An 18170-nucleotide genomic window follows, 5' to 3' on the forward strand; every position below is an offset into this window, starting at 1 on the left:
CATCAGAAACTTGGAGGTAGTGGGATACGGGGTAGTTGTCCAAATGCTAGTACTGTCCAAATGGAAAGAAGCCATTGCCCTTAGCTTTCCGAGGAATATCAGAACCTCATGTAACTTTAACATTGCATTGAGATAATTTTAAATGGAAAATTAAATACAATTAAACATATGTACTTTTGTAGGACTTTGCAATTAAATGAACTTACAAATGAGGGAGAAAATTTTTTTGTTAGGCCAAGAGTTCTAATTTTGGATTCGGAGCTATACTGCCATTATCTGCCACAAGCTGATTTTAATTTGACTTCTTAATAATGGATAAGAGCTATAGTCAGCCTCATTATTGTCTGATGACATCAGATAATATTTCAGGTAATGGGCACAAAGCTGAGACATGAGTTTTGTTTAATATTTACAACCACTCTATGCTCTAAGTATTGGTATCTCCACTCCCTTCAATTTTATCATTTTTATCTCTATTAATTTCTGACTTAAATATAGGAAGGGATGGGAAGGGGAAACAAAGGAGGAGGCAACAATGCTTGATAAGAAATGTACTCATTATCTTGCCCATGTAAGTGTAATCCCTTTGTACAGTATTTTCACATTAAAAAAAAAGAAAATAGAATAGGTGACAATAATTTATATACAAGGGGTAGATGACTTCCTTATCTTCAGAACTACAGCTAAACAGTAAACAGTTAAAAATTGCATAAACCTTGGTCTACTCTCCTCTGTGCCATTCCCCAACCCAGGCAGTTTAGGGTTGAAATACCCCTAGGAGAGAAATCTGAACCCCATGGGGTTAAGATGGGAATGTGGTGGTAGAGTGCTTGCCTAGCACGCATGAAGTCCTGGGTTCAATTGCTCAGTACCACATAAACAGAAAAAGGCAGAAGTAGCACTATTGCTTACCTTGAGCAAAAGAAGCTCAGAGACAGTGCCCAGGCCCTGAGTTCAAGCTCAGGACTGAAAAAACAACAACAACAAATAACAAAAAACAAAAAGGAAGAAAGAAATCTGAATTCCTGTTAAGCCAGGGCTGATTGATCTTTCAAGGAAACTCTTAGCATTCTGAGAGTTTTTACTGGGAGAACAGCCTTCTAGATGCCCAATCTTTTCTGGCCTCACACCTTAGCCTTTTGGGCTCTCACAACACCGTATATATGTGTTGAATTGTCAAAATGAAATCTCTTCCCTGGTACAACAAATTAATGTATGCTGACAAAAATAACAACCACAAAAAGTGGGAAGAACTCAAGCTCCATTTACAATTTGGAACATTGACAAAATGGTTATCTTTCTGAGCTTCAATAGAAGGAATCTTAGAGCAAGAGTTCTGGCATTTTCTGTAGAAAAGCAGTTATGATCTTAGGATTGGCTTTGCCAATCTTAATGGCTCATCAGCCATTCATTATTTCCATCTTGTTAGCCATTGTACCTGAGAATGTGGGTTGTTCATTACTGGAGCAACTTACCATTTCAAGCCTCAGTTTATTTATCTGTAACAGGGTTTATTGTGAGGCTCAACGTGTATGAAATGTGTATATAAGTATGTGCTGTTTTTTTGTGTGTGAGAATACCGTACAGAGGAGTTACAATTACATGGGTAAGATAACGAGTACATTTCTTATCAAGCATTGTTGCCTCCTCTTTGTTTCCCCTTCCCATCCCTTCCCATACTCCCCCCTTCCTGCCACCCGATCCTGCCCCCACCCCTACCAAAGTTGTAAAGTTCATTTTTCGACATAACGACTTGTACATCTCATTGTTGCAATGGGTACACCTGTATCCCTAGTTAAATGATTTGTTTTTTCCCTTCCCCTCCACAAATTATACCAACATCAAATACTGTGAAAGCATGGGTTATACCGTGGGGGGAGGGATATACAAAGCAACATAGAAATCATCTTATAAATATGTTAGAAACAATTGCATGAAAGGAAAAAAAACATTTGAATACTTATCTTGGGGTTCATTCCCCTAACATCAACTTATCTGACCTTTTCTGCTTGACTCAGACATATACTAGTTAATGCAAATAAGGGAAACCGCTGTTGTTAGTATACTGCTACCTCTGAGTGAGTTCACACAGATCTTGCCTTTCAGTTCCATAGCATGTGTAGACAGAAAGGTTGTTTTTGGTGTTTTGTTTTGCATTTAGGAATTCTCTTTCAAATCTTAAGAGTTATTTCTTCAGCCAGTGCTGCACATGTAAGTTAAAGATAAGGTTCTGTACTGAGGGTTCTGATTTTAAAAAGTAAAATGAAAACAAAAACAAAAACGGGGAAACAAAGCTGCAGCCATCCATAACTTCCTTTCTTCCCAACTTCTATTGTGAGCCAAAGGGCACAAAGTTTCCCTTTAATTTCCTCCTGATTTAAATTCTTCTCAGCAATATTCGAGAGTTCTAGTTCTATATACCTTTGCCAAACCCTTAGCCACTTGGGCTAAAACTCTAAGGGAATGGGGATGAAAGGAGTATACAAAATGTGGTAAAATGGAATCAGAGAGTTTCTATTGGTCTTCAATACAAGATGCTCTACAAAGGTATATTGTGAATGTTGTCTCATGCTCTTAATCCTGTGCAATCAACTTCACCTCCATTTTTACAGGCAAATGAGGAAATATTTCTGAGTAAGGCTAAGAAACTTGTTTTTTGAAGTTATCTTTCCCCTAAATGTTCCCTACCCTCTACCCCCAAAAAAAGGAAAGAAAAATGCAGATGGTAGATCCTAGGTAGGTTTTCCAGAACCAAAACTATACTGAATCCCCTGAGGATAGGACTGACTGACTGTTTATTTTCAGGCATAGAGGAAATTTTCTGTAGACCTACTTAGCTATCTAAGGCCATAAATACTCAATTATAGTATCAACTGGGGATCAAAGAGGTATCAGACCATTTATATGCTTTGATTTTTTTTCACAACTTATTTTGAAAACTTTTTAAACTATAGAACAAAAAGCAAAAAAAAATATAAGCCAAGCACTGGTGAACTTACAGTTGTAATCTTAAATTTTCAGGAGGCTGATATCGGAGGATAGTAGTTTGAAACCAGCCAGGGCAGAAACATCCAGCAAAAAGCTGGAAGTGGAGGTGTGGTTCATGTGACAGAGGACTAGTTTGAGTGAGACAGAGTACTAGTTTGAGTGGGAAAAAAAATAAACAAAAACGCAAAGCAATCAATTCAAGCCCCAATACTAGCATGAAAAAAAGAAAAAGAAAAGAAAGGGAAAAGCAAACCTAGTGCTAGCGGCTCACATTACATAGGAGGCTGAGATGAGGAGGATCATAGGTTGAGTCCAGGCTGGGAAAATAACAATGTCCCACCAGCATTACCACTAGTAACAATATCAAGACCAGAGTGCTGGCTGTACATCTGTGTATTTTCATTGGAAAATTACAAGATTGTGTTCAGAAAGATATATAAGGGGCATATACTATTCAAACTAAAAAACTACTTTAGCCACAGATTGGATACTTGCTGTGACAATGAAAATTACTTACCTCCTGAAGCAGTCTTCAGAAGGACACCTCTGGCTTTGAGGTGACACTTCTGAAGACAGCAACTGTTACACACACTAAATTAGATATCAACCTGAAGGGATAGGGGAACTATCACTCCAAAAGTTCCACTGTCCTTACTGTTACCTAATGTGCAGTTACCACTCAAATTTCCCTCAACTGTCCCCAAAGTGACCTTTACAATAAGCTTTTCTTGCCAGTCCTGGAGCTTGAATCAGGGCCTAGGTGCTGTCCCTGAGCCTCTTTGTGCTCAAGGCTAGCATTCTACCACTTGAGCCACAGCGCCACTTCTGGGTTTTTTTGGGTGTCTTATTGGAGATAAGAATCTCATGGGAGTTTTCTGTAGGGCTGGCTTTGAACCTCAATCCTTATTTCTCAGCTTACTGAGTAGCTAGAATTACAGGTGTGAGCCACTGGTGCCTGGCTAAGCTTTTATTTTGGTGTGTTTTCTTTTAATTCAGGATCCAGTCTAGCATGAACTCTTGAATTTTTTATCTATTTCTTGCTCCTTTAATGTACATCAATCCCCTGATAACTTTTGTTTTCTTCTGTGTGTTGTTTATTCCGGTGACATTTTTGAAGATCACAGGCCAGCTGTTTTGCAGTATGTCCCACAATCTGGATTTGTCTATAGATAACCTCATGATTAAATCTCAGTTAAACATTTCTGGAAAATACTGATTTCCATATCAACATTTTTATGCTGATGTGTATGTACTTTGATGGCATCAGGTTGTCTGATACACTGTTATCTTTTTCCTTACTTTGTCCCTATGAGTACTACAAGGTATCACTCAAGAAATAAAATGTTGAAAATGATCAATAAATAGTGTGAAAGATAGATACTATAAATACCGACTATACCAGGCATAGTGCCAGATATTTTAAATGCATTCTTATTTAATCCTTACCACAATCTTACAAAGAAATACAGCATTAGTGGCTTAGGCCTAGAATCCTAGCTATTCAGTAGGCTGAGATCTGAGGGTCCTAGTTTGAAGTTGGCCTGGGCAGAAAAGTCTTTGACTTTCTATCTCCAATTAACTAGCAAAAAGCCAGAAGTAGAAGTGTGGCACAAGTAGTAGAGCATCAGCTTTGAACAAAAAAAAAAAAATCCAATTGAGAGAGAAAAGCATGCCTTAAGTTCAAGCCTCAGTACTGGCGCATGCACAAATTCAAAAGAAATAGTGGTTCAACAAAGTTAAATAATTGCCTAAACACACACAAGTAGTGGTAGAAAGTGCATAGACTTATATATGAACTCAGAATATAAACACTCACACATTTAACATGACCTCCTGGGTCTACTGTCATTCAGAGGACTTTCTGGAGACAAGCTAAAGCTTTTATGGTACTCTGATCTTGAGAAAGCCTTTAGGGTTGAATTCCTATGGAGAAGAACCACAAATAAGTGATCTATCTGTAGGTCATATAAAATTCCTCTGTAATTGGAAGTGTTAGTCCTTTTTTTTTTTTTTTCCAGTCCTGGGGCTTGAACTCAGGGTCTGGCCACTGTCCCTGAGCTTGTTTTGCTCAAGGCTAGCACTCTACCACTTGAGCCACAGCACCACTTCCAGCTTTTTCTGTATATGTGGTACTGAGGAATCGAACCCAAGGCTTCATGCATACTAGGCAAGCACTCTATAACTAAGCCACATTCTCAGCCCAAGTGTTTGTTCTTATTTGGAGACAAGCCACATTTCCACCATAGCCAAGAAAATAGGATGATTCCCTAAAATTGTGGCAACATTGTGATGTTTTGTTTGTCATCTTATATTTTCCTCTGGTGGAACAAAATAAGAAAAACAAAAACAGGATAGAAAATTCCTCATAAAGTTAAATATACTTTTGTGAGATAAAAGAGAGGAGATACTTTTAAGTATTTCTTTACTATACAAAAATAACTGTCAAAAACTCTCCTACAGGGCTGGAAAGGTGGCTCAGTGGTAGAATTCTTTTTTTTTTTTTTTTTTGGTCCGGTCGTGGGGCCTGAACTCTGGGCCTGGGCCCTGTCCCTCAGCTCTTCAGCTCAAGGCTAGCGCTCTACCACTTGAGCCACAGCGCCACTTCCGGCTTTTTTCTTTTTGCTTATGTGGTGCTGGGAATCGAACCCAGGGCCTCAGGCATACAAGGCAAGCGCTCAGAACTCTTGCCTTGCATGCATGAGGCCCTGGGCTTGATTCCTCAGCACCACATAGGCAAAAAGAAAAAGCCAGAAGTGGTGCTGTGGCTCAAGTGGTAGAGCGCTAGCCTTGAGCTGAAGAGCTGAGAGACAGCGCCCAGGCCCAGGGTTCAGGCCCCACGACTGGACACCCCCGCCCCCCCAAAAAAAAAACTCTCCCAATTTTATTCTATTAGAAAATTCAAAAGTCTGAGACCCGTTGACTTGGGGAACTCTATGCAATTAGAATCAAGGAAGTTGAACCCAAAAGAAACTAGAACTGAAATATTTTTGAATTTCCCTAAAAGTTACCTACAAAATATCATAAAGACCACAGGTCTCAGGAATAGATTTGCTAACTGGATTTTTGTGTAACATTTGCATTACTAATTCCCTCTTTCTATTGTCCTAGTATTTCCTGCCTTGCAGTGGATCCTTAGACAATTAGGTTAGCTTAGTAGTTCAATATAAATTGAGTCTCTATTTGTGTGAGACACTATTAGGTGCCTGAGAACACAGGCACTCATGAAAGCTGTTTTTGCCTTGATGTCTTGGGTCAAAAGTTCCCTGACACTTTTGGACATCCCCATCACCTAAGAATAAACTGCTTCCATGGGGTTATGCTCCTGTAATTGCTCTCATACCTCTGTATACCTTATTGTTTATGTTTGTTTCCCTTCCTTCAGCAAATTCCCCAAAACCAATATACCTAAAGAATTGTTGCATAGTTATTCAAGATCACAGAGAAAGCTTATTTCACCTTATTTCTCCTCCCTATGACATTTCTCGGTGTGTAACAAAATATTGAGAAGAAAATTAAAAATCATAAGGTCTTAGTGACAGCATATGAATTTGCCTGTCCAGTCACTTGTCACTTGCCTTCAAAGAGACAGCAAGTAGACTCCTCAGGTCTTGAAGGAATACTGCTGCTAAGCAAAACCATTCAACCACCACTACATCCTTCTTCCTGAGAAGGGTACAAAACAATAGATGCATTTCCTCCACAAAGAAGAGATGGAATGAAAGGTGTTATCCTTCCAGGTACCTTCAAAATAACAAGTGGACAGTTTGGACATTTGAAATCTTTAGCAATCAATAGAAAACAGTAAGTGAGGGAGAAAGGTATTCTTTCCACTACTCACAGGAGTGGGGAAACGGGAGAAAAGAATTAAATGATGTTGAAGCTATTTGAAGAAGAATTATTCTTTGGGAATTAAGAGAACATTTCATAGAAAGCATTTAAAATCTTGCTAACCCATTGACAAGTTCTTCACAGGTGCCCATCAAAAGGGAAAGTGACATGAGCTCAACTATATAACATTTAATTGTTCTCATGCTGCTGAGGCCAGATTATGTCTGTCACACAAACTGCACACTAGGCTGAGAATCAGGATCCTTGCTGGTTACCCTGCCAAATACAGACTCCAAGGAAAACCAAAACCAAACCTTCAAAGAGCATTGAGCCAGATAAATATGGTGATACCTGAAATTATAGCACTCAGAAGATAGAGGCAGAAGAATGACAAGCTCAAGGCTACATAGCAAGATCCTGTCTCCAAAAAAACCCAAATACATATATACGTATACACACACGTGCCGTGTACATACATATATAATAGAGGACTCTGAATAACATCTACACACAGTCTCCATCTACCCTGGGGTTCAAAAGTGAGAGAAGAGAAACTGAGTGGGTTACTGAGTGGGTTAGGATATTCAGAGGTTTGAAAGAGACTTAGAAAAAAGAGATGTGAGAGCTGGGAGGTGGCTCAGTGGTAGAGTGCTTGCCTTGCATGCATGACCCTGGGCTCAATTCCTCAGCACCAAATAAACAGAAAAGGCCAGAAGCAGCACTGTGGCTCAGTGGTAGAGTGCTAGCCTTGAGCTGAAGAGTTGAGGCAGAGTGTCCAGGCCCAGAGTTCAAGCCCCATGGCTAAGAAAGAAAGACAGAAAGACAGACAGACAGACAGACGTGATATGCTGGTAAGGGGGAGATCCTAAAGCAGAAGAAAATGTAAACTGTAAGTGAAGAGACAGGGAAAGAAAGAATTTCAATAGATGTGGATGAAGTAAGGCAAGAAAGGAAGGTAAAAAACAGAAGTAAAGAGGATCTAGAAAAGCAGAGAGTAATCAAAACGGAGATGAAGCAAAAGGCAAAGACCTATAGTAGTTCTTTTCCCGAATCCAAAAGCTGCTCACAGCATCCCAATAAATCACTCAACCACAAAGTCCATACAATGGTCTCTCCTTTGTATTCAGTAAAAGCAGCAATTAACAAAGTTATCACCCAGCAGCAACTTGGAAGACCTAAACATCTGAATTTAAAAATCATCAGAATTGATTCAAAGCAGCTGAGACAGCTAATAAAGACTTTCTCCCAAAGCCTGACTCAGCTTAAGAAAAGGTTTAACCTTTTTTAAAGTTAAACAAATACTCTTGGCTTTTTTCCTTCTTTTGACATTCCAAGAGGGGGTGTGGTTGACCCCAGATCTATTCATTTCCAAGGTTGTAGATCTCTCAGGGAAGACTTGCCCCATCTGTTCTGGGTCTCGGTCAGCTGTTTATCTGAAAGTAACATAGTTGTTGCACTGATCATCCCTGTAACTTTTATGAAAAAGGACAACCAGCATCACACAAGCCAGAACGTTTTGTTTCCCATTAAAGTAAGTTGGGGGGTTTTTTGTTTGTTTGTTTTAAGGCACATTATGATGCTCCTTAGTTTCCTAGGCCAGGATCACTCATTTGGGGGTACCTTTCAGCGACAGCCAGTAAAGGTTGATAACACTTCTAACGTTCCCTTTACATAGTGTGTTCAAAGGAACCCCAGGTTCCCTAATCCATCCTGTTGCAAACAGTTATTTGTGAGAGGTAACTAAGCCTCGAGAGCCGGCAGCTCATTAGGGTACCATTGTCAGCGGCAAGAGCCTATTGCATTGTAACTTACAACACTCACACAAGCACAAATCTGTCGGCCGGCTCCACTTCCAAACAATCCTGAATCCTGCAATGGGGAGAACAGAAAACGCTAACTAAAATGATGCTTCCAGCAGCCTAAGAGAACCTTCCCCGGACACGTGAAATGTTTCTGACTAGTGCACCATTAAAGGACACTGTCACCTCAAATTAGCAGAAAAGGCGAGACAAACCACACACACACACACACACACACACACACACACACACACACGACATAAAGACCTGAGAAACTTAAGCTACTCAGAAGCAGTATGCTCATCTTAAAAAAAAAAAATAGTCTATGTCCGTCCAAGCGACACAGAAATGTTTCAAAGTAGTGCGATCACATTGAAACACTGTCTCCATGTCTCCCCACGCATCACCCCTTCGCACTCAAACCTCCGCACCCGGGCCGTGGTGACAGGACTGCAGTCCTCCACCTTTGCCCTCTTCTGATTTTTCCAAGAGCATTTCTCAACATCCTTCCCAGCCCAGCCCCCTCTCCCAGCCTCCAAAAAAAAAAAGGTTGAAGGGAGTTGCGACGAGGGAATCTGGCAAGCACCGTCTTCTGGCGGGGGCAGGTTGCCGGAGTTGTTCCTGGCAGTGACCCAAATTGCACAAGAGCCTGAGGGGACCCCACCATCACCGTCCTTCCCACGCCCCCTCCCCATCTTCTGCAAAGAAAGCCTTGAGAACTAGGCGCGAGGGATAACTTGGGAGAACCATCTGAATAAATCACTGCAACTCACCTGGTTTGGGATTTTTCTCCCCACCCCGGGCATAAACAGAAATGATGTGAGAATGAGTCACGCTCGCAAGGGAAGGTGCTGCGGTGTCCCGAGTCCAAGGGCTGCAGTCCGTCCCTGCCCCGGTGCGGCTGCTACTCTGAGCTCAGCTGGAGCGAGCGGCAATCGCCAGCCCAACAGCAGCAGGGGGGAGGATTAACCGTAGCACAATGAATGCAGTGGGGTTTTGCAATGACATCATCCCTCTGCTCTAGCGGCCCCAATAATCATGCTCGAGAGCCATGCATTCTGGGAATTGTAGTCCCCTTTCGTCCAGGAAAGGAAAGCCAAAATCGACATCGAACTACAATGCCCAAGATGCACCACGGCCGGGCGCGCCCAGCGCAAAGAAGCAGAGAGTTGGGCCGCCATGTTAGGTGCTGCGGGACGACTCCGCGGAGCTGGCCGAGTTTTTAGGGACTGAGGAGCAGAATGATGGTGCGGTGGGGACGGTGAGGTGAAGGACGAGCTTTCTGGAGAGCTCTGGGCGCCAGCGTGGGACGGGGTGGTGGTCTCGCCGGAGACGGACGCAGGGTGGGTCTGACTGAAGGAGGCCGACCTGGGCCTCACGGTCCTGCAGGGCTGTGCAGGCCCCTCGCCTCTGCTCAGTCTCGTCGCCGAGGGATCGAGGGCATCGTGTTATTTCTGGGCTGGATCGGTCTCTTTAAACCCGCTAGCCAGGCAGTCGGGTCGACGGTGGCCTTTGTTGAGGTGTAGGGGTCTCGGGTGGCGACTGTCGCGCCTTTACGTGGAAACCCGCCCTCGCCCAGAGTCACGCCAGCCTGTCAGATTTATTTTTTTCCTTCCTTCTTCTTCCTTTCCCACTCTCTTACCTCCTTCCCTCAGGTTTAGGATTCCCCCACCGGTTTGCTTTTTTGCCATACAGGAATGACCTGCAAACAAAGGGGTCCCAAGAAATGTGCCAGGTATCGCGGGACAGTGCTTTGGCCCTGCAACTATGACCACAGGAGCGGCGGAAAGGAGTAATGCTGGGTTTGAAACATCTCACCCAGCAGGGAAAGCACCGAGATCCTGAAAGAAACTATTATTGGTAATAGGTTTAATAGCCACGGTTCTTGGGTAAACCTAGGGTGTATGCCCAAACACGGCCAAGACTCATTAGTGTGATCACCTGGATGTTTTATTAGCATATATTGATTATACATAATAATGGGCTTCTTTGTGACATTTTCATGCATGCATAAAACTTAAAATCACTCACATGTGCCTCATTACCAATCTCTCTTTCCCCTCACCAATTTATATTAGAGATGTACTAAGTGTTTAGTTTGGGGTACTCTATAGTGTGATTAAGAACTTTTAAGTCATTCTGTTTCAAACTAACTGTTTTGTTTCCAGTTGTTTTATTAAATCAGTGCTGTGTGTTTGTTCTTTTTCAGATTCTTGCTACACTCTGGATAGATGAGAAATTTCATTTCCTTCTGAGGGTGTCAGGAGGTTAAAAACAATATAATACTTTGTTTTATGTTGTCCCTCCCGTCTTCTGCACCTTATTCTTCAGACTAACTGGTCTCTTTGAACCAGTAAAAGTATGCACAATATGTCTGTTAGAAGTTAGTAAAATTACAGCTGATAGATTCTCTTATCAGAAAAAGGCTAGGAGGACTGATTTTAAATGACCAAAACATGGTAGATATCATCTGTAGAAGATTCAAGTTATATGTCTTATTTCTGGGAACAAGCAACAAGATGAATTACTATGTTTTATATGTAGGGAAAGGGAAGGATAGTATGTGTTGGTGTCCTTTGCCCATTTGCATTATCCTTTCAAGTGCCGCTGCCCATACAGATATTTGCATTACTCAGAAATACTTTTGCACATAAAAGTGGTAAGTATTGGAAAAGGGACATACACATTTTCTTTCTGATCTGTAATAATAGAGATGTTCTCTGCTAACATTATTTCATATTTATATAAGCCATTACTACTTTGACATATGGAAGACAAATACATCCAGGGAAAAAGTAACAGATTGCCCAGAAATCTTGCATGTAAAAAAATGAGACCGGTGTAATGTAGTGATTTCTATAATTTGTCATGTGTTTAATAACATTGGGTTTTCTAGTCTTAAATCTAGACATTTAGCATACTTTAAATTCATGGGGCATATTTAATACATGTGTATTTTGTGCTTTTAGGAATGTGAGTGTGTGTGTGTGTGTGTGAGAGAGAGATGCAGATCCTGGGGCTTGAACTCTGGGCCTGGGTTCCGTCTCTGGGTTATATTTAGCACTCTACCCTCAAGCCACAGTTCCATTATGGCACTTTTGCTTGTTAATTTGAGATAAGAGTCTATATACTTTCCTGTCTGATCTGGCTTTGAGCCACAGTCTTCAGATCTCAGCCTCCTGAGCAGCTAGGATTAGAGATATAAGCCACTGGCACCTGGCTTCAGTTATTTTTTAAGACAGTCTGTTTTTACCAACATGGGCCTTGGATCACAATCCTCCTATCTAGGTTTCCTTTGTAGCTGGGATTACACTACTTTTTGTGTGTGTTGCTGGAATAAAATCTCTTTTTAAGTTTTTGCCCAAAGTGACCTTGAACTTCTCCCAATCTCTACGTTCAGTAGTTGCTTATTTTGTACTTTTAATTTTTAGAAAAATATTCTGTACTCTTTAAAAATTAATATTTGCCAAGTTGATGATGCCAACTTCTAAAATAAACCCATGTTGCAGAAGAAACACTGGTTAACGAAGTACTTTCTTATTTTTTTCAGTGGTGAGGAGCAAGCCTAGGTCCTCGGGAATGGTGGGCATCTCTGCCATTGAACCACACTCCCAAGTCCTAAGAAAATAATCCTAAAATGCAATTAGAAGTGCCTTAGAGAAAACAGAGTGTATTATTTAAATATAATTAGAAAGTTGATTTGTACTACAATCATATAGCATACTAAAGTATATTCAGTTACTGTTGGCAGCAAGAATGTTTTCAACAGGGATAGAATTGTTGCCTCTAGATCCCAATTGAATTATCAATACTGTGTATTTTTTTTTGGGGGGGGTCCAGTTGTGGGGCCTGAACTCTGGTCCCTCAGCTCTTCAGCTCAAGGCTAGCACTCTACCAGTTGAGCCACAGCACCACTTCCGGCTTTTTTCTTTTTGCTTATGTGGTGCTGAGGAATCGAACCCAGGGCCTCATGCTTGCAAGGGAAGCACTCTACCACTGAGCCACCTTCCCAGCCCTCAATACTGTGTATTTTTAAAACTATTTGTGCATCTACAGAGACTGAGTGGAATCATCTCCCTCTTATATTTGTTTTTGTTATGTGTAGTGCAAATAAGAAAGGTTTGAACAAAGAGTCTAGATTTATTGTTAGCTTTACTCATTGAACTCTAAAAATGTTTAGAGGAATTCCCTCGGTGTTTAACCTTAGACATGGCATAGGGGGCAGAGTTGATTGAAGGTAGGGGGAAGAAATCACCTTTATGAGTTCCTATATACTGAGTTACTTGGATATTTCTGAAGATAAGGGTTTAGCTTGATATTAAGAAAGTCAGGGCTGGGAAGGTGGCTCAGTGGTAGAGCACTTGCCTTGCATGCCTGAGGCCCTGGGTTTGATTCCTCAGCACCACATAAGCAAAAAGAAAAAAGCTGGGAGTGGCGCTGTGGCTCAAGTGGTAGAGCGCTAGCCTTGAGCTGAAGAGCTGAGGGACAACGCCCAGGCCCAGAGATCAGACCCCAGGACCGGACCCAAAAAAAAAGAAAAGAAAGTCAAATAAGGGGCACTCAATAAGAGCTCAGTGCAGTGCAAAAATTATTATACAGAAATGTGAAAGAAATGTATCTAGAAAGAGGCAATAGGATAGTTGAGGGATTTTTAAAATTTTTTTGAAATGTCCTTAATAACTTCATTTCTTGCCTTAAATTTTTTTTAGGTCATAGATGCTAGTATTCATATTTGAGTAAATGTAAACCTCATTTTGAGGTCTGAGAACTGAGAAGGAGAAAGAACAATAGAATTAAAAAATTTTAGTACTAATACCACACATTAGTAAGAGGAAAGCTAAACTAGAAACTATTCCTTTTCAAGTTGAGTTTTCCTGTTTAAGCTTTAGATTTTTTTTTCTTACAATCCGGGTTTTTGTTTGTGTTTTGTTTTTAAAGTTCAAATGGTTGTACCATGGGGTTGCAATTTAACATATTCATTTATGTGTCCAGTGCTTCTTGATTATAGAGTTACTTCTTCCAACGCTTTCCCCCAAACTCATTTTATGTTTCCCTCTTTCTTTATATTCAGGTTTTAATTCCTTATGTTATTCAGTTCAGTCTCTACTTAATTTTGGAATCTCAATTTTAAAAATAGAAACAAAGGAAAAATACAAAGAAGCATGTGTTGTTTTAGATTTATTTTGCCTTTTTATTTTGTTGGTTTGGGTGCTGGTACTGGGGTTTTAAACTTAGCCTAGAGCCCTTGCTGGGCTTTTTCCAACCCTCCAACTCTGGCTTTATTTTTGCTGATTTATTAGAAATAAGGTCTCAAAAGTTTATATGCCCAGGGTGGCTCAGAAGCACGGTCCATAGATCCCAGCCTCCTGAGTAACTTCGGTTACAGCCAGCTTGTTTTTATTACTTTTTTTTTTTTTTTTTTGCCTGTCATGGAGCCTGAACTCTGGGTCTGGGCGCTGTCCCTCAGCTCTTCAGCTCAAGGCTAGCGCTCTACCACTGGAGCCATAGCGCCACTTCTGGCTTTTTCAACCCAGGGCCTCATGCTTGCAAGGCAAGCATTCTACCACTGAGCCACCTTCCCAGCCCCTATTACTATTTTTTTAATGGTGAAGTATAACTGTGTTGCCCAGGCTGACCTCAGGCTCCCATGTTCAAGCAAGCCCACCTCAGTTTCCCAAGTTTGGGACTACAGGCTCTGTGCCTAGCTTGTGCAAATTCTTTGGCTCACTAAATTTTTTCAGTCAGTATTCAGAGTCCTGTCATGTTCTTTCCATCCTTATCCAATGAACAATAAGAACCAAGAGAACAAGGAGTTGAACCAAAATTCATGTAGCTGGTCAGTCTTTAGAAGGAAGCCCCTCTTAAGAATGTTCTATCTCAAAACTGACCTAATGTGTCGAATAGTATCTGTATCATGTACTTCTGCTTCTTCAGGTTCAAGTCTATTTTGGCAGGATGCTGGTAGCTCACGCCTGTAATCCTAGCTACTCAGGATCAGAATTCAAAGCCAGCCCAGGCAGGAAATTTCATGACATTCTTATTTTCAATTAACCACCAGAAAAACCAGAAATGGCTCTGTGGCTCAAGTGGTAGAGCGCTTGCCTTGAGCTGAAGAGCTGAGGGACAGCACCCAGGCCCAGAGTTCAAGCCCCACAACTGACCAAAAAAAAAAGATTGTGAAGTCTATTTTGAATGGCTTACTTGATATTACAAAAATTTGGAGCATTCTGAGCCTCTGTGACAATATAAGTGGTGGTGAGAATGTGTATAAAGGATTTTTGTTGTTGTTGTTGTTTTTGGTTGGGACCTGAAAGGCAAAGACTACAGTTACCTTCAAAAGTATTTCATCATGGACTAGGAATGTTGCTTAGTGGTAGAGTGCTTGCTTAGCATGCATAAAGCCCAGGGTTTGATTCCTCAGTACCACATAAACAGAAAAAACCAGAAGTGGTGCTGTGGCTCAAGTGGTAGAGTGCTAGCCTTGACCAAAAGAGGCTCAAGGACAGTAGCCAGGCCCTGACTTCAAGCCCCAGGACTGGCAAAGAAAAAAAAAAAGGTATTTCATCAGAAGTCAGGTTTGTATGACAAGATCTCAACATACAGTTCTGTTTCTTCAAAACAGTGGGGATATAGGGAAACTGTGTTTCAGCCCATACTGAATTGTATTACTTAACAATTACAATAATGCCTGGGTTGACTGGGAAGTCAGTGATTATGAAGTGATTTTGCCAAAGTACCTGTACAGCTTGAAAAAGGCCCATGGTTCATTATAAAAAGCAGCCCCTGTTTTTGTTGAGACACTGATTCCCTAAAAGAAACAGGTAAAAGTACCTAACTTGTGAGAAAGAAGTGTTTTGTACATTATATACAAAGGGTTTGTATAATCCTTTATATTTCAGTTTGTGAAGTTTAAAGCACCGCTATTATGTCTTATGCCTTTCTGTATCTCTGATCTAAAATCTTAACCAGTCCAAAATGAAGTACCAACAAAAGGAAATCATATCGTTGAGACGATAAGGCAGGAAAAAAAAGGTAACAACATACCTTTCTTTTTAGGCCTCCCCTTAGAATGAATTAGATGTTTACTATAGTCTATTTCCATAAGTGAATTGGTTGACCATACCATTTGAGTTTAACAAATGGAATTTATCAGTGGAAGATCTTTATTCTGGACAGTTAGTGTGTAAATGTGTGGGTGTACGCACATGTGTGTACATGCATATGCGCCAATTCTGGGTCTTGAACTCAGGGCCTAGGCACTATATCTCTTAGCTTTTTTGGGGGGGCGGGGGGAAGTCTGGTCTTGGGGCCTGAACTCGGCCTGGGCGCAGTCCCTCAGCAATTCAGCTCAAGGCTAGTGCTCTACCACTTGAGCCACAGTGCCACTTCCAGCTTTTTTCTTTTTGCTTATGTGGTGCTGAGGAATGGAACCCAGGGCCTCATGCATGCAAGGCAAACGCTCTACCACTGGACCACCTTCCCAGCCCTCTCTTAGGTTTTTTGCTCAAGGCTAGTACTTTACCACTTGAGCCACAGCTCCACCTCACCTCGGACTTCTTAGTAGTTAAAGACAAGAGTCTTGGGGCTGAGAATGTGGCTTAGTGGTAAAGTACTTGCCTAGCATGGCATGAAGCCTTCCATTCAATTCCTTAGTACCGCATAAACAGAAAAACTGGAAGTTGGGCTGGAAAGGTGGCTAGTGGTAGAGAGCTTGCCTTGCATCCATAGGGCCCTGGGTATGATTCCTCAGCACCACATAAGCAAAAAGAAAAAAAAAGCCAGAAGTGGCGCTGTGGCTCAAGTGGTAGAACGCTAGCCTTGAGCTGAAGAGCTGAGGGGGACAGCACCCAGGCCCAGACTTCAGGCCCCACAACCGGACCCAAAAAAAGAAAGAAAAACTGGAAGTGGCACTGCTGTGGCTCATGTGGTAGAATGCTAACCTTGGTCAAAAGAAGCTCAAAGATAGTGCCCAGGCCCTGAGTCAAGCCCCAGGACTATAAAAAAAAAAAAAAAGATATCTTAAGAGATTTTCCTGTAGGATTGGTTTCAATCTATAGTTCTTAGATCTCAGCTCCTTAGTAGCTAGGATTACAGCTATGAGCCACTTAAACCTAGCAAGAAAGCAAGAAAACTGTGTGCCAGTCCTCGTTCTTGAACTCAGAGCTGGGGTGTTGTCCCTGAGCTTATGTGCTCAAAGCTAGTGTTCTACCCCTTGAGCCACAGCTACACTTCAGCTTTTTGGTGATTAATTGGAGACTTTCCTGCTAGAGAAAAGCTGGCTTTGAACTGTGATCCTCAGCCTCCTGAAAAACTAGAATTATAAGTGTGAGCCACTAGAACCCAACTAAAAACACTTTTAGTTCTTCATACTTTTAACTATTTTAACTTCAGGCTGATATTCAAGAGGTGAAAGTGTTTTCTTGTCTTGATTAGTGATTTAATTGTAACAGCACAAGTTTGGCTGTTGTACTTAATATATTGCCATTGGAGATCAATGCAGTAGGTATCCTAAGGTCATTTGAAATATGAGTGCTCATAATAGCTGTACTCCAGTGGCTCACGCCTGTAATCCTAGCAACTCAGCAGGCTGAGATCTGAGGATCACGGCTCAAAGGCAGCCCGGGAAGGAAAGTCCATGAGACTTAACTCTAATAAACCACTAGTAAAGCCGGGCGCTGGTGGCTCACGCCTGTAATCCTAGCTACTCAGGAGGCTGAGATCTGAGGATCGCGGTTCAAAGCCAGCCCGGGCAGGAAAGACCGTGAGACTCCTATCTCCAATAAACCACCAGAAAACCGGAAGTGGCGCTGTAGCTCAAGTGGTAGAGCGCTCGCCTTGAGCTGAAGAGCTGAGGGACAGCGCCCAGGCCCATAGTTCAAGCCCTACGACCGACAAAAAAAAAAAACCCACTAGTAAACCGGAAGTGGTGCTGTGGCTCAAGCGGTAGAGTACTTGCCTTGAGCTGAAGAGTCCAGGGACAGCACCCAAGCCCCATGAACAACAAAAGAAAAAAAAAATGCTCAGTTAATGAACATAGTGAACAGTCTTCATGATTTTGTTTTCTTATTTTTCCAAGTTTTGTAAATAGAGTACAGTAGGAAACATTTACAAAAACATATGCACATTAATGTTCATGAATACAGCCATTTAAAGAAATTCAAACAGATGCCCAACTGTAAGTAATTATAGCTAGATACTTTAAGTCTTAATTTAATAGGAAACCGACCATTCTGTCTGCATGAACTTTCTCTGTGGGTATGGTGGCGTGACATACCGCAGTAAAACCAGCCCTAGGGAGGCATAGAAGGAGGAGGAGGATCCTAGGTTTAGAGCCAGCTTCCACCAGTTTGAGAACTGGCTGGCCTAACTTAGAGCCCTTTGTAAATAGTGAAATTAAATTAAGCAGTCTAATGCATTTTAGTTTGTTCAAGGAGTTCAAGCAATTATACAAATTACAAAACTAATTTTGTAAATTTGCTAACAGTATGCCTTAAAGTGGTAATATAAGTATATGGTTGCAGCTGATGTTGACAATACTTGTATTAGAATTGTAAT

General features: G+C 41.4%; 1 protein-coding gene across 2 annotated transcripts in view; it reads right to left on the reverse strand.

Moving 5' to 3' along the window:
• Window positions 1–9570, reverse strand: part of Rab30 (RAB30, member RAS oncogene family) — a 96509-nt gene extending 86939 nt beyond the window's left edge. Inside the window, exons 1-2 of one of the 2 annotated variants that reach the window (XM_013014181.1) lie at window positions 9389–9570; window positions 8638–8685 (exon numbers count right to left, since the gene is read on the reverse strand). The gene's annotated coding sequence lies outside the window, so the exon portion shown is untranslated. The remainder of the gene's footprint in view (window positions 1–8637; window positions 8686–9388) is intronic. The other variant, XM_013014180.1, reaches the window with a different exon arrangement.
• Window positions 9571–18170: the final 8600 nt, after the last annotated feature.

Source organism: Dipodomys ordii, unplaced genomic scaffold (genome assembly GCF_000151885.1).
Source record: "Dipodomys ordii isolate 6190 unplaced genomic scaffold, Dord_2.0 Scaffold22, whole genome shotgun sequence".
Taxonomy (NCBI): Eukaryota; Metazoa; Chordata; class Mammalia; order Rodentia; family Heteromyidae; genus Dipodomys; species Dipodomys ordii.